Raw genomic sequence first — 17183 nt, 5'->3', positions numbered from 1 at the left:
TAAATTGAAAGACATGATTAAAAGCAGAAGAATTTCTCTTACCATTAAACTTTGCCTGAGACAAGAGTCTTACCACTTCAGGTGGAGTATTGGAGGATGCACGTCCATGAATACAACTCCAAATTGGAAGTTTGAGAGGAGCCATCACAATAAATAAAATATTAAAATTTGAAAAGACTCCAATAGACAAAATCTCAGGCCCTCCCTCTAGCGCCAAAAATGTTGATGCCTCAAAAATCGCTGCAACAACATTGGGGGATAACCACCCGGTCCGGACCTTAAAAGCAGCTCCTTTTCCGTTTGGTGTGGTGGCTCCGACTGTTCATCTAGGTCCAGTTACCTTCTCCCTATTGCTATTGGTTTATAATATATCTTTAACTACCAATAGACAGGGACATCAGATCACTTCTTCTTGCTGATCAGGCAAGAGAATGACCCTTAAGCTGATTTGGGTTCAGCCAAGCCACAACTAAAGTTTTGCCTCTTTGAGGAGAGGACTTAAAAGAATGTAGAATTTACTCTAAATGCAAGCTTATTCTATGATGTAAGCAAAAGAAACTAATCTAAATCCTATCTTAATTAGGCAGATATAGATCTAACCCAACTAAGAGCAAAATAATCAAAATATTGGGATTTAAATATGTCTTGCTTATAATGAATATCTTGTTAATGAAGTAGTTCAATTAACTGATATTATGGTTACCAAAACACATTCTATTGAGACCTTAAAACTGAAATAATAAACCAACAACATTCAGGAAGTAGTTCACAAAATGATATTGATTATCAAATCAATAAATCCAATAATTGAATAATGATATGTGGAAATAGTTCACAACACATTATCATTCAATAAATTGGTTTCATAAGACAGATTTGAGAGTAAATAGTTACTCAAAAATGAGAAATTAATCCATAAAAAACAGAGATACATAATAGAAAGATTGAGACAAATTACCCATATTGACAATAGTGCACAAACATGAATAAAATGACACATTCCTCTCACCATAAAATTAAAACTGATATTTGAAACAATAGTATTAGAAATACCAATTTTATTGCATCCATTTCTCTGTTCTTGGTCTCCAACAGCCCTTTACATTGCTTGAACTTCTGTCTTCAAAACAAGAGCCACAATAATGCAAACTCTGCTCTTCACACATAATTCAAGATACAAAAGGAAAATCCCCAATAATCCCCCAGATCTGAGATTTTTCACTCCTCCCTCCTACAACTCTAAATTCCAATTACAATAGTGCTTTCAGAAGTCTAAAATTGCAGAGGAGAGCAGCCCTTTTTACATTCTCTAATCTGTTATTTATAATCTTTGTAAAAGAATGTTTAGAGAGGAGAGTTTGTTCAAGAGAATTCTGCTAAATCCAATTTTACTTGCTCCTAATTCTGATCTTGAATTGCTGGAGCCTTCTCATTGATTGAGATTCTTTTTCCATATTTCTTCCACTGTTTTCCTGCAAAAGAAATCAAAATAAATTAAAATGCAATCAAAATATCATTTCTGGCAATTAAATCAAACCCAATCAAATTCTGTTTAAATAAATAATTAAAAACAAAATATAAGCTACGTATTGATGCTTGGAATGATTTGATTGGCAAAGGATATCATTGGCCAATGGATCTGCAATTAGAAGAGGCTTTGGATAAATGAAATTGAAAACAATAACTCAGAAAATTGATTTTGTTTCCAAAATTCGGAGCCTGATCTTCTGCCTGATTTGTGGCCTAATAAATGATCAAATCTGTTGGTGAAACCTCCTTCAAAATGTTCTGCTTGATTTTCTCTTTCCAATGAGCCGTCCTGGGCCTCATTTGGCCAAGTAGAACTCAATTTATGAGCTTCCAAAGTTGATGGGTCAAATCTGATATAAATCTGGAAATTCTGTTGCTGGGCTAAAAATCAGAATTTGAATTAAAAATCTAATCCTAAATTAGTTTCTAATTTAATTGTTAATCATTAATCTAACTAACTAATATCTAATTAACTATTTATGAGCAAATTAAATCTAATTAAAAACTAATTAATATTAATCTAAATGATATTTAAATTTAAATTAATCAAATTAATTAACTGTTATAAATTAATTAATATGATTAGTTTAAAATTTATTAATTAAATAATACATATTAATTTAAATAATCTAATATATATTACATATTATTAATTAATATAATATATTATATATACATATTAATATATAAACTAACTTTTAATATATATTACCCTACCCTACTCATATATAAACTAATATATAAACTACACTAACCTACAGCATACGTCATTCCTTTATTAACTCCACTCATTTGAATATTTACTTTTTAAACTAAGGTTATAGTCCCCTTACTTTATTGCATAAGCCTTTTTCAAAACGAGGAATGGAGTTAAGGTAAGTATGGTATGCCTTTCGCGTCGGCAAATCGGGAGGAAGGGGATATCGGGGGTACACAAAAAATAATGCGAAATGCCGATATGTAAATGCTGCGAAATGCCGATGCGATATATCTCATCGGGGGGACTAATATGTTTTGTCGGGGTTCCTTAAAAATGGTTGCGAATGGAACTCCCGATGCGATCTTTTATTTATTTTTTTATATTTGTTTTTTGTTTGTTTTAAATTTTAATTTAATTAAATTAATTATATAATATATTAATTAATTTAATTAATTTAAAATTTAATTTTAAACTTAAATTTTTATTTTTTGTTTGTTTTGTTTTTATGAACATAAGTTTTTAAACTATGGCTAAAAATAAAACTACAGCCACTTGAATGTTTGGCTTTTCGAGATTAAGATTTGATTAGAAAATTGGAGTGAATTTCTTAAGTCCCGATGCTTTAATTATTTGGCTACATGACTAAAAATAAAAATGTTAGTAAAAGCTTCTACGAGTTAATATTTAAATTGAATGCGTTATTGGACAAATTTATTTACAAAATGTGATATTGTACATTTTATGCATTTTTAACTCAGGCTAGATAAATGATGAGATTTCAAAGGAGTGCCATTTTCAAACCAGTTGACCAAATGAGGCGAAACAAGCGTCGATGGGAAGCTTATAAAAAATCAATTCTAACAAAGCAATCAAAACAAGAATCCAACGAAAACTAAAAATTAACAAAAGCGTAGGGCAATTAACTAAAATAAAAATCCAAAAAGGTGCCTAGCCAAAATTTTTATAGAAAGGGTCCCCATTATTTGAAGCGGACGCATCAATAATGGGGGGTGTTGTATTTTTACCACAACAGGTTACAGGATGCAGTCTTAGTGCGAATGATGAATCAACAACAGTTCATCAACCAACCTACAGATCTATGATTGGATGTCTAGTTTATTTGTCAGGTATCTGACCAGACATCATGCATGCAGTGGGAATGGTTGGAAGATTTTAGGAAAATCCAAAGGAAACTCATCTTCAGGCAGTGAAGAGAAATTTCAAGTATCTTCAAGGAACTCAAAACTATGGCTTATGGTATCCTAGAGACACCGATCTCACACTTCATGCTTACACAGATGCAGATTGGGTAGGAAGTGTGGATGACAAGAAAAGCACAAGTGGTGGTGCTTTCTTTATGGGTTCCAGATTAGTATCTTGGTTCAGCAAGAAATAGAGTTTGATTGATTTATCTACAATTGAGGCAGAATATGCGGCTGCTGCATCTTGTTGCACTCAACTTCTTTGGATGATGGAGACCTTGCAGGATTTTCAAATCACTTGTACACCACCTATCTCCATCTTCTGTGATAATACAAGTGCAATCAGCATTTCAAAGACCAAGCACATACCGATCAAGTATCATTTTCTCAGGGAACAAGTGCCTGAACAAAAGTTCAAGTTGGAGTATGTTCCTTCTAAGGAATAAGTGGCTGATATACTCACCAAACCATTGCCCAGGGAGACCTTTGAATACCTCAGGAAAAAGCTAGGGGTTGTTGATGCATAATCTTGTTGTTAAATCTCATCTGTTGGTGGTTGTACGCAAGGGGTATACGCGTACAGGTTCAGGGGGAGCATATATAATGCATTGTTGGCATTATGGTAGTGTAGAAGGAGTAATATGTCTCTATCTCTTTCATGATCCGGTTTATAATCAAAAGGAGTAGGTTTTTAGGGGGAGATATAGTCAGGAGGAGCAGGTTTGGACAACCGCATGTATTTCAAGGAAAGAGTATGTCTTGATCCACCCTTTGCCCTTGATGTCAAAGGGGGAGAGTGATTTTGGGGTTGTTGCCATCAAGTCCAAAGGGGGGGATTGTTGGCATTATGATGCATGTGTTGTACTTGATGGCAACCCTCTCATAGAAGAACATCTCACTTATATACAATCAGATGACTCTACAGAGAAAACAGGTCATATTGGAGCAAGATGGAGCCAAGAGAAGCCAAGAGGAGACAAGAGGAGCCATATATATGTATATGTCACATATATATGCCAAAGAAGAGGAGCATTCACAGCTATCGGGAGCTTATTGGAGCAATAGAGGCATTAACATATGCAAGGAGGTCTTTGGAAGAGTCTACCAAGCCAGAGGAGCCATCGAGAGCAACAGACAGAGTTATTGGGAGCGCAGATAGAGTTATCGAGAGTTATCGGGCTTAAAAAACCCATGTATGCATGCTTTAACACTATCGGGAGTTATCGAGCGATTAAAACCCATATATATGCATTCACAATTATCGAAGCATCAATGCCAAAGGAATACACTATCGGAGGGCAAACGGAGGCCAAACCATATATATAAGGCAATTAATCTATCGGAAAAATAAGTTTCTATATATATATATATATATATATATATATATATATATATATATATATATATATATATATCGGCATATATGTATATCGGCGCATCGCTAATCGGTGGTTCAGCTATGTGCCGCCACTGAAACCTTTGATTGCAATAATATATGTGGACCTGATGGCATATCTCAATTGGATTTATTGTTATATCGCATCCGCAGTAATTGCGATGTATAAAGGGTTGTCAATCCCAAACCTCCGATTGCGATATGTGTGCGGACCCGACAAAAATATAAAGCATGGTTAAACACCATATCGCATCCGATCCATCAGATCGGCCATCGGCAATTGGCTATGTGTGTGTGGACCCGACAGAAATATAAAGCATGGTTAAACACCATATCACATCCGATCCATCGAGTCGGCCATCGGCAATTGGCTATGTTATGTGGAAGTGCCGATGGCGATAAGGTTTCAGACCCGATGAAGGCATTAAAAACAATTTATAATAATATCACGTCCGTCATATCGGAGAGTTGTGTATCGCAGCACTTGAAGCCCTGCCACACCTGAACGCCGATTGCGATAAGCAAGCGGACCCAACAGGCATATACAACATGATTCAATGTAATATCGCGTCCATAGGAGGATCCGCCCATCGACCTATCGGCCATTGGCGATGTCTTGAGAAGCAGACCCGATATATTTTAGATGCGGGTTTAATATTGCTTGAAGTCCGCCTTTTAGTCGTTTGGACTGTTTTTCATCATTTTTCCTTGTTTTATCACTTAAGTCATCGTTTAAGTGATCGGTCCAAGCTATTGAGCCTCAAGTTTTCGGATCCCCTGTATTGGTAATCTACGGTCAATTCTTTGTTTTAATAAGAGCTTGACTATATAAGAGGAAAGGAGATCGTTTGGCAATACATCGGTGAATATTGAAGATCTTACGAATGAACAGTTCTGAAACACTTGCGATCGGTAGGGAAGTGATGGTTGAGATCTCATCGGCGCAGTCTGGGTATGCTTGAAGCCTAAAAATCATTTATTCGCAGGAGTGATACGGTGCACAGAGCAGAAGACTATGTAGGCGCATATACCCGCACATCAGAAAGAAGCACAGGCGCTGATGTTCACAGATGTTTTGGTAAAGTTGCGGTCCCCGGTCGAGATTTGTTTTATCTGCCTTTGACTAATCTGCAGAGTTCTGGGTGCGCAATATTATTTTTATCCACTGTATTGAGTTCTGATATAACTATGATTAGCCTCTATATTGATGGTTGACTAGATCGGGTGGATAACTATCATAATATACTTATACGTATATTGATCTGGTGCTTGGGTGATTCTGAAGATTTGTTCTATAAGGAAATTAGTTGATTCTCATTTGGTCTTCTTAGATCCAGTCTGAAAATTAATGAAATGTGGTCCTTAAAAGAAGTAGGGGGTTGTAGCTCCCTTCCAGGAGAGACTAGAGAACGAGAGAGAGAGTTGTAGCTCTCTGCAGGTTGCAGCCTGCGTACTGGTAAAGGACTGCACCAGTACAAATTCATTGTAAAAGAAGTTCTATTTGAAAGAAGATAGAGACATATTGCAGCAGGTGGTTTTCACCCACATTGGGTTTCCACCTTATATCTGGTGTTCTTTTGTGTGACTATCTGTTTTTCACTGTTCTTGTTCATTATTATATGGTACTGACATACAAGTTAATTATCAATATCGAAAGAATAATTTAAAGCATAAATTTGGATGGTTTATTGAAAAGAACTTAATAATACTGATTCACCCCCCCCTCTCAGTATTATTTCCAACACTTTTCTTGTTCTTCATTCAGATCCTGCTGCATTTGACGAATTCTGAAGGCACATTCCAGCTGAGATTTTAAGCTGATAACTTCGTTTACCTGTTTTTCAATAGCTTGGAGTAGATCTTTATTCTGCTTCTTTGATTCTTCAAGATCTTCCTTTAGTGAGTGGATCGTGGCTTCAAGACTTTCATAGTAACTGGATCTATCTCTGAGTTTCTTGATGGTTGTGCTTCTTTCATTGACTTCATCTCTTAGTGATGTTACTTCATCCTGCAACTTTTGATATTTGTCCTTGAATAACTTCCTTACCTTGTTTCCTTCTTCTAGTTGGGCCTTTAGTTTGGTAGCTTCTTCTTTGAAGTCACATTCCCTTTTGTTCAATAGATCTTGTTGATCCCTAATTTTATCTGAAAGCCTTTTAAATTCTGCCTCTATTTGATATCTTTCTTGTTCACCCATAAGAGCAAATTCAGTTGTTTCGCTATCACTTTCATCTTTTCCAAATGGATAGATAGCTGGAACATCATAGGATAGCAAATTCATACCTGATAGTTCATCTTCATTCTGAAATGATTCTGAATCTGATTCTGAATCTGAAGAGCTTCTTACACCTAATCCCCAATCGATTCTCCCACTGTCATAGTTCTTCTGAGATGTCTTCTTCTTCTTAGGTGCTTTCTTCTTAAGCTTCTTTCCCATTGTTCCACGGAACTCCTTCAAGCGATCAAGCTTCTACCAAAGAACTTGGCTCTAATACCAATTGTTGGAAATAATACTGAGAGGGGGGGGGGGGTGAATCAGTATTATCACATCAATAAAACTTTTTCATTTCCATATTCAAATTCATATATGCTACTTCCAAAACTTCTTATGATTCAGTTAGTTGATCCTTAATGAGTGCATTAGAACATTATCAACCATATTAACAGTAAACAGGTGTAGTAAAATAGAACAGATCATCACACATAAGCCACACACATGAACACCATGATATAAGGTGGAAACCCAATGTGGGAGAAAACCACCTGCTGCAAGTCATCTCAATCTTCTTCTTAATAAGAAAATCCTTTTACAATATTTCTTTACTGGTGCAGTCTTATACCAGTACGCAGGCTTCTACCTGCAGAGAGCTACAACCCCCATAGTTCTTGTACTAGCCGATCCATTTACTAGTACGCAGGCTGCTACTTGCTACAATGCTCCAAAGTTTTCAACTGCTACTGGAATGGAGCTACCACCCCCTTAGCTCTTGTACTAGCTAAGATACTAGTACTAGGCGCCAACCTACAATCTTCTCTCCTCCAGGTACCACGTTTCATACATTTTTAGACTGGATACACCTGAAGCACAACACATAATCTGAAAGGCCACGTTTCATCCAATTTTCATACTGGACCCATTAATATCATTGAAGCACATAATCAATCAATCTTCTGAATCACCCCAAACACCAGATCAATACATATACAAGGATAATATGTGAGTTATCAACCAAATCTAGTCCATTAGATCATATAAGGATAAGTCATTATGAACCTGATCCATTCATCCATCAATACTGAAGCTAATCATAATCATTTAATCAATCACTTCTTAGAATGTTGTTATCAGAACATAATACCAGTAACCATACATCACTTCAAAACCCAGAACACTTCAGTAAACAACAGAAGCAGCTAAAACATATTTTAAGAAAAGTACACAGCTTCTTCAATGGAAACCTGCGGGTATCCGCTCCTGCACCATCTATTGATCCGCGGGTATCTGCACCTGAATAGGCTTCTGACCTGCGAGTATCCGCAGCTTACAGTTTGCTTCTCTACGATTATCCGCACCTACAGCTGTGGGTTGCCTGCGTACCTCCGCACTGTACCCGTCTCTGGCCTGCGATCCCCCTGCAATCCTCCGCACCTACACCGATCTCTAACCTGCGAACCTCTGCACCTTTTCCTCGATCCACCTGCGGATCTCCGCACCTGAAACGTGTCGCACCTGTGGTCCAGACTTCAAATATGCCACAGACTATCAGATCTACAGATCTGATCATGCGCAAAGGAGATCTCGACCCATCAGTAGATTTTCCCTATAAAGCTCAGGTTTCTCCTTGATGTAGATCTAGATATCACTCACCAACCAGAATTTCAGATCTTGCTCTCCTTAAGATATTCAACCCATAAGCATACACTAGCCAAATGATCTCCTTCCTCTTTTATAGCATTCGGCCTTTCACAATACCACGGTCCAAAACCATAATAACACAATACCATGGACCCGACAACCATAAGATTCCTAGACGTGCGCTTTTCTCTGCATGAAAGTGTGTGAACTTTTAGGACTACACCTTTTGTTCTGTTAACCTACGAATATGTCCGCACCTTCTGAACGAAGTACCTACGGACCCGACCTATGACCGCACCTATTGCATGGCGCACCTGCGAACTTCTTATTTTCTTCATTCTTTGTGGGCTAATCATCAATCTCTGCTACTGACCTGTTGTACTATGATCTATCACCTGTATGAGTTGCCATCAAGGACAACACTTTAGCCATAATGCCAAAATCCCTGTCATATTGTGGTCCACTTTATGTACTTATCTTCATCACTTTCAACAAGGTAATACTGCTCCTTCATGGCGTCTCAGAGAGAATTCCAAGTGAGTGTGTCTGAAAACATTGAGGATCCCCTCTCGTCCTTTAGCTCACATTGGGTTTCCCACCAATCCTTGACACAGGGATTAGCTTTGAGGAGTGCAAAAGTAATATTTTCCCCATTGGAAAAAACATGAACCAAAAAATACCCTTCCAACACATTTTATCATCTATCTACAATTTTTTCATATATTTGGCCTTCAAATATTGGAATATTAAAGTTGACTTGTACTTTGAAGGGAGTGGTGCCTCGAGAGTGGCTTCTGAATGAAGATGCGCCACCTTTGGGCATCCGCTGAAGGAGCTGGAAAAATTTGTCCATCATCGCATTCCTTTGTCGCTCGAGGAATTCTTCGAGCAGTATTTTGAATGGATCTCCTGCTCCCTCGTATTTATTTTCTTCCACCATGGGATTTCATAGAGGTTTGCAAGGTTGGCCTTGCAAAGGTTCAACCAGTTCGAGCCCTAACTCCTTATAACTTGACCTAGGTTGGAACATGTAAAGAAAAATAGAGAAATAGAAGACCGCTCTTATACCATTGTTCCAAACTTATGCAAGAATGCAAAAGAATACAAATATAAACATAAACATAGAGATGCATCAGAAATAAAACTTCATTTCATTAATATGAAATCACTGAAATATACTTATATACAGAATGGATATAAACTAGCTCATATGATGGTAGCTTATCTCTAAGAAAAGATGTGGTGGCTACATGCCTTTGAAATGTGTTACAACGAGGCTCAAAGGCCTATTTATTATTGAGAAATAATGGAAGATCCTAAACATCCAAAAACCTAAACCTAGGAGATGAAGCACCAAAAATATTGGCTTCGTTGGGATAAATTGGTACATCAACTTCCCAAGATCGTAACTTTGGCATATGATCTCCATTTTATGTGCACGATACCTCATTAGAAATATCTATCTGAGGACTATAAATTTTGACTTCAAACATGAGTCAAAGACTCATGTTTGTGATTTAAAAAAAAAATGGTGTTTAGGTCCTCAAAATGGTTTTGAAAGTTTAGGACCCAAAAAACTGCAAAAAATAGTAAATTGTGCTACAATTAAGGAAACTAAAAAACTAAAAAAAATGGTGGGGGTCCAAGTGGAATAGATGGGTGGCCACCAATATCCACCTAGATCAATTGGTGTGGCATGGGGAGTAGACACACTAGAATAAGTAAAACAAAAGGTGACCAGGCTTGGCTCAAGTTGCTAGAAGAGAAAGGGTGATGCCTTGAGAAACCACTACCCATAAGAGAAACTCCAATGAACCCTATGATAACTAATAAATACTTCAATTCTATAAGAAATACAGGTGATTTAAAAGTAGCAAAAGAATCCTTCAACAAGGAATTCACCTCCTAACACAAGTTAGAAGCTTTTGCAATAAACCACCAAGCTACTAATCCCCTTAGAAATGGAAGTTTGACATACAAAAAGGAAACAAAACTGCACAAACAGGGAAAAATTAAGAGAATAAAGCTAAAATAGAAACCAAGGTGGAGGGCTGATGATCAGGTGCCCAAAATTATGCTCAAAAATCAAAGTGCTAGAATCTTGTTAAACTTAGCTTTAAATCAAAGAGCTCGTCATTCTGATTCCTACAATGTGAACGACACTCAAACCCGAGCTCATATGCAGAAGTTAGAGCAAGTCAAATTTCATGTTTGACTTTCTCACATGGTAGGATTGGATGACGTGGTAGGTCCCATCAGCGAATCAAGAGGCGCCAAGTGGCAGGATGCCATTGGTTCCCGCATTTTGCAAAATTGCATATCGACGAAGGGAGGTGTTACTGAATCGACACCTGACAAGATCAAGGTTGCGATGCGATAAATTACATATCACACATCACAATAGGGAAGCGGGTTGGCGTTACAACATCGACCCCGACATGTTTGGGTTGCGATACGATATTGTAATCGAAAATTGCAACACGGTGGACAGGTCTCGCATATGTATAAGACCGCCGGGTTTTTTCTCCGGTTGCGATATCCCGGATGTGATAGGGTTATAGACTGCAGTTTAATGTCCCGTCGGGTCCACCGATATTGCAATTGCATAATCGACCGCCTTGTTCACAGACCATAAGCCCACAAGACTCTGCCAATTGCAATTTGCGATGGATAGTCGATGTTGATAGATTATGGTCCACCACGAAGCAAAATTCTCGCTCAGTTAGCATATTTTTGGAGCGAAAATGTGGATTCCTATCAGATGTGGAGCAATTTGTGGAATGAATAGTGGGAAAACAAGGGAAAGTCATAATTTCTTCAGCTTTTCACCAAATTAGATGCAAAGAGAGGCTAGATATCCATTTTTGAGTATGTTGGACAGATTAGAGCAGGTTTCAGAAGCATTTGAGCATTGTAAACACAATTCTTTACACTTTTGAGCATAATAGAGAGGCCCAAGCCATTGGACACTGGACCAAGGAGGCGTAGCCTAGGATGGGTGAAATCCTTTATCATGTTCTTGTTGTAATGTGTTTCTGATGATGTTCTGTATATGTTTATGTTGTTGTTCATTTTCTGATTTATGTTAAATTGTTCATAAAATTAACATAAAAACTCTTCATTTTACTTGCAAAAAGAAATGATGAATCCTTAAGCACAATGAAAGAATTTTGTTTATAATGTGAAGAATATCTTAGCACTACAAACTAATATTCCAAATCAAATCATTTTGGTATCAGAACACTAGGTTTTCTTTGTGAAAGAAGGATTTAATTATTTGCAAGTTTATGTCATTATTACAAGGTTAAAACTTAAAAGAGGTGAAGGAAAGATGGTTGGAAGCCCTGAAGTTGGGTCAAGGGGAAGAAGAGCAAGGTTTCCACAATCTCCAAAACCAGTTCAGGTTGAAGTTGCAATTGAGACTCCAAAGATCAAGTCTCATGAAGGAGAACCTACAAACATGATAGAAGATGAGAAGACCTTCAAAAAGGCTTTCTTTGATATGGTTAATGTCCTCTATGAAGAGAGGAATACCAGGTTGTGAGGGGAAAGTTCCAAACCTCCCAAAGGATAAGGATATTCATGAGGAGGTAATGGAAATGGAGACAAACCTCCACCCTCTCGACCATTTCATTCATCTTCTTCTTCACAAGCATCTTCACCCTCTTCCACTAACACTACCCTTACTCATACTCATCATCATACTTCAAAAGAAACTGGTAAATCACCTTTTTTAAAACTTGATGTTAAATTTGAGTTGCCCATGTATAATGGTGAAGTGAATGAAAAGAAGCTTGATAATTAGATTCTTCAGTTGGAGGTCTATTGTAGGATTCAAAACCTTCAAGAGGGTGACATAAAGATTCAATTAGCTTCCTTGAAAATGGAGGGTGCAACACTAGTATGGTGGGAATCAAAGACCCAAGAGGAGATTAAAAAACAAAGTAAGATCTATATTTCTTGGAATCATTTCATTGCTGAAATCAAAAGACAAATCTACCCTCTAGATTATATGTAGAAATCCATCATGAATTGGCAGAACTTTAGACAGCTTAAAGGTCAAAATGTGCAAGATTACGCCCAAGAATTCAGAAAAAGGTTTCTAATGTTAGGTGTAGATTTGGAATCACAAGAAACATTGCTGAAGTACATAAGGGGTTGATACAGTTACCTTAGGCATACTATCTTGATGTTTAATCCCAATAATCTAGATGATGTGTGTGTGCAAGCCACTCATTTTGAGGCAAGAGGGAAAAACACCCCAGAAGAAGGTAGTAAAAATCCATTTAAGAGTAAGGGAAAAGAAAAGTCTTTGAAAGGGAAGGAAAAAAAAATGCATCTATCAAAAAAGAAGGAGAGAAAATTACATGCAAACATTGTTCCAAACAGGGTCACGATGAAGCTCACTGTTGAAAGTGTCATCCCGAAATGAAACCAAAAAGAAACAATGACAAGGGAAAATAGAAGACAACTACAACCACTCAACACGAATTAGGATCCGATTCGGGTGATGAAACTAAAATCACAGCCATGGGGTTAAAATGAAAAGAATCCATTGTCAGCGCTAGTTCTTCAGACTCACAAAATGAAACTCCGAATGAAAAGAGGAGAATAGAATTGTTTAACATAAGGGTGATCTCAAACTGTAACAAGATTGATACGTTGTTCGATAGCGGCTCTCAAGCCAACCTTATCTTTGAAAGCATTGTCAAGAGTTTAAATCTGGAAATTTTTCCACATCATAAACCTTATCCACTTGGATGGGTGTGTGACAATGTGCAATTGCAGGTTACTAGAAGGTGTAAACTAAGATTCGCTATTACTGCAAATTTAGATATCTGTGGCATGGTTTTGGGTAGCCTGTACCTTTATGACAGAAAAGTTATCTTCCGTTGACATGAAAATAAATATCATTTATTCAAAAATGGAGTAGAATATATTGTGAGAGCTCATGACAAGAAAACAAATATTTCGCTTGTTAATGCAGGGAAGATGAAAAGATTGTTGAATTCGAGCAAGAATTTTGTGCTTCTCATGATCAAAACCAAAAATGATGTTGATAATGAAGCTTTTAAAGGTTGTGATTCAAATTTGAAATCTGAATTGGTTGATGTAGTTAACCAATATGACGAAATGTTTCAGGAACTAAAGGGATTACCTCCTAAGAGAGGAATCCAACACAAGATACAGTTGCAGCAAGATTTTCCTCTTCCTAACATTGGCATGTACAGGATGTGAGTGATGGAAAGCGTAGAAATTAAGACGTAAATCCAAGATTTTTTGAATAAAGATATCATCATACCATCTTCCTCGCCTTGCGGTTCACCTATTGTCTTGGTGCCAAAGAAGGATGGAACATGGTGCATGTGTGTGGAATTTCGTGCATTAAATTTTTTTACAGTAAATAACCATTAGCCACTGCCTCAAATAAATGATTTACTGGATCAATTGAAAGATGCAAAGTATTTTACTAAGTTGGACTTAAGAAGTGGCTACCATAAAATTAGAATAGTTGAAGGAGACATTTGGAATACAACATTCAAAACAAAATAGGGTTTGTTTGAATGGATAGTTATGATGTTTAGTTTATGTAATTATCCTGCTACATTCATGCATGTGATGAATGATGTGTTGAGGCCATTTCTTGATGAATTTATCATAGTCTACTTAGATTACATCTTAATTTTCAGTAAATCTCATGATGAACATGTCATGCATGTAAGAAAAGTACTTGATGTCTTGAAGAAAGAACAATTGTATCTTAAGATGTCAAAGTGTGAGTTTGGAAAGACTTCTTTAGTTTACTTTGGTCATATTGTTGGAGGAGGTGAGTTGAAAATAGATCCCTCCAAGGTCGATGTCATTGTAAATTGGCCAAGGCCCAACACAGTTACAGAGGCAAGAAGTTTTCTGGGAGTAGCCCAATATTGGAGGAAATTCATTGTTATTTTTTCTCTTATAGAAGTTCCTTTGCATGCATTGACCAGTGTGAAAAAGGTTTTTCAGTGGGGAGGAAAACAAAAAAAGGCCTTTGATGCGTTGAAGGAAAATATCAATACAACTCCCGTACTTGCACTTCCAGACTTGACGCAGTCATTTGAGATTCAGATAGATTCTAGTGACTATGCTATGGGTGCAGTCCTCATGCAGCATGGTAATCCTATCTGTTTTCATTCAGAAACTTTTAATGGTGTAGTGATTGATTATCCTACATATGACAAGGAATTGTATGCATTGGTGCAAGGTGTAAAAAAATGGAAACACTACCTGATGGGTAAGGAAACAATGATTCACATAGATCATCAACCATTGCAATATTTGCAATCTCAATCAAAGTTGCAGCAATCAAGGCACTTCCAATGAATCGGTTTTCTTCAATAATTCCACTTTGTAATCAAGTATAAGAAAGGTATCTACAATAAAGTTATTTATATGCTTTCTAGGCTGATTGTTAGTGCAACTAATTTACTCAAGCATAATTCTATTTTACATGAAAGTTATATTGAGAAATATGCATTAGATAATGAATTTAAAGATGTTTATGCAAGCTTGAGTTAAGGTAACCAAGTAGAGGAATTGTATTATGATTTGCATGATAACTTATTGTACCATCTTTGGAAGCTTTGTATTCCATAGAGAGAAATAGTTAACATCATAAGAGAGGCACATACTTCTCTTATTGCTGGTCATTTTGGTGTAAGTAAGACGGTGGCACATCTACAGAGGTATTATTATTGGCCTTGTATGCTTGAAAGTGTGTCTCGTTTTATTAAGGGATGTACATTATGTGAAATCAGTAAGCCTAGCAATAGGAACTTAGGATTGTACACACCACTTTTGGTTCCTTCATGACCGTGGGAGAGTGTTTCTATGGATTTTGTAGAAGGTCTTCCATTTTCAAAAGGAGGTCATGATTATTTATAGGTAGTTGTGCATAGGTTCAGCAAAATGTGTGTTTTGATGCCATGTAAAAAGCAAGTTACAGCTGAACAAACTTCTTAGTTATTCTTTTAGAATGTTTGGGTGCATTTTGGATTGCCTACATCCATTGTTAGTGATTGAGATTCTTGCTTTGTGGGGAATTCTTGGTCAAACTTGTGGGGATTCTTGGACACCAAACTGAAAAAGAGTACAACCTTTCATCCACAAATAGATGGTCAAACAGAGGTAGTGAATAGAATAGTGATACATCTTCTGCGTGGGTATTAAAGCAAGCATCCTAAGTTGTGGGATGAACAATTGCACTATATTCAACATGCTTACAACCAAGCCAAGCACTCTTCCACTCAAACTTCGCCATTTGAGGCATGCATGGGATACTTGCCTAAATATCCTTTGTATTTTATTTTTGGCAAAGATGTTGCTATTGAAGGTCATAGCGACATAGATAAAGAAAGAAATTTCATTGAACAAATACAATTAGTGCACCAAAAGGTTCAAGAATAGCTTGAGAAAAGCCAAGGCAAGGACAAAGCAAGGGACGACAAGCATCGTCACGATCATAAGTTCCAAGTTGGTGATGAGTTCGGCTTCACATTAACAAATAAAGGCTCCAAGGAGAAGGTAAAAATTTAAAACCAATTAGATATGGTCCATTCAGAATTTTGGAAAAGATTGGTAACAATGCCTTGAGGTCATATTTACCTTGACATATGAAAATTTATGTTGTTGTTAATGTTGAGAATTTAAGGTTGTATGAGCCTCCTTTGGTTGAAGATCAAGGAGAGAATATTCAAATTCCATCTATTGAATACTTTTATCCATAATTCCTTGATGTTCTTCAGCAAGACACTATACTTGACAGAAGAACAAGGACAACAAAAAGGGGAAGTATCGAGTATCTTCGAGTGGGGCATAAAGGTAAAACTCCTTCAAAAGAAAAATCTATAGAGGTTGGAGAGGTGAGGGAACTGTACCCTCACCTGCTGAACAATTGAAAGTGATCATTTTTGGGTCCAAAAAGCTTCCAGTGGGGAGAAGTGATCAGGTGCTCAAAATTATGCTAAAAAATCAAAGTGTTAGAATCTTGTTAAACTTAGCTTCATATTGAAGACCTCATCATTTTGATTCCAATGGTTCAAATGACACTCAAATCTGAGCTAATATGCAGAAGTTAGAGCAAGTCAAAGTTTAGGTTTGACTTCCTCACATGGTAGGATTGGATGATGTGGCAAGCTCCATTGGCGAATCGGGAGGTGCCAAGTGGCAGGCCTCCATTGGTTCCTGCATTTGACAAAATCGTATATTAGTGAAGGGAGGTGTTACGGAATCGGCCCCCAGCAGGATCATGGTTGCGATGCGATAAATCGCATATCGCACATCGCAACAGGGAAGCGGGTCGACATTACAGCATTGCCCCCTGCAGGTTTGGATTGCGGTGCAATATCAAAATCACAAGTCACAACGCGTTGGACAAGTCTTGCATATGTATAATACCACCGATTTTTTCTAGTGATTTCGGTATCTCGGATGTGATAGGGTTATAGGCTGCAGTTTAAT

Source organism: Pinus tabuliformis, chromosome 3_2 (assembly GCF_031772625.1).
Source record: "Pinus tabuliformis cultivar Carrire ecotype Pingquan chromosome 3_2, CPIR1, whole genome shotgun sequence".
In the NCBI taxonomy this organism is placed as follows: domain Eukaryota; kingdom Viridiplantae; phylum Streptophyta; class Pinopsida; order Pinales; family Pinaceae; genus Pinus; species Pinus tabuliformis.
The sequence above is the reverse complement of the archived record's forward strand: the minus strand, read 5'-3'. Positions refer to the sequence as shown.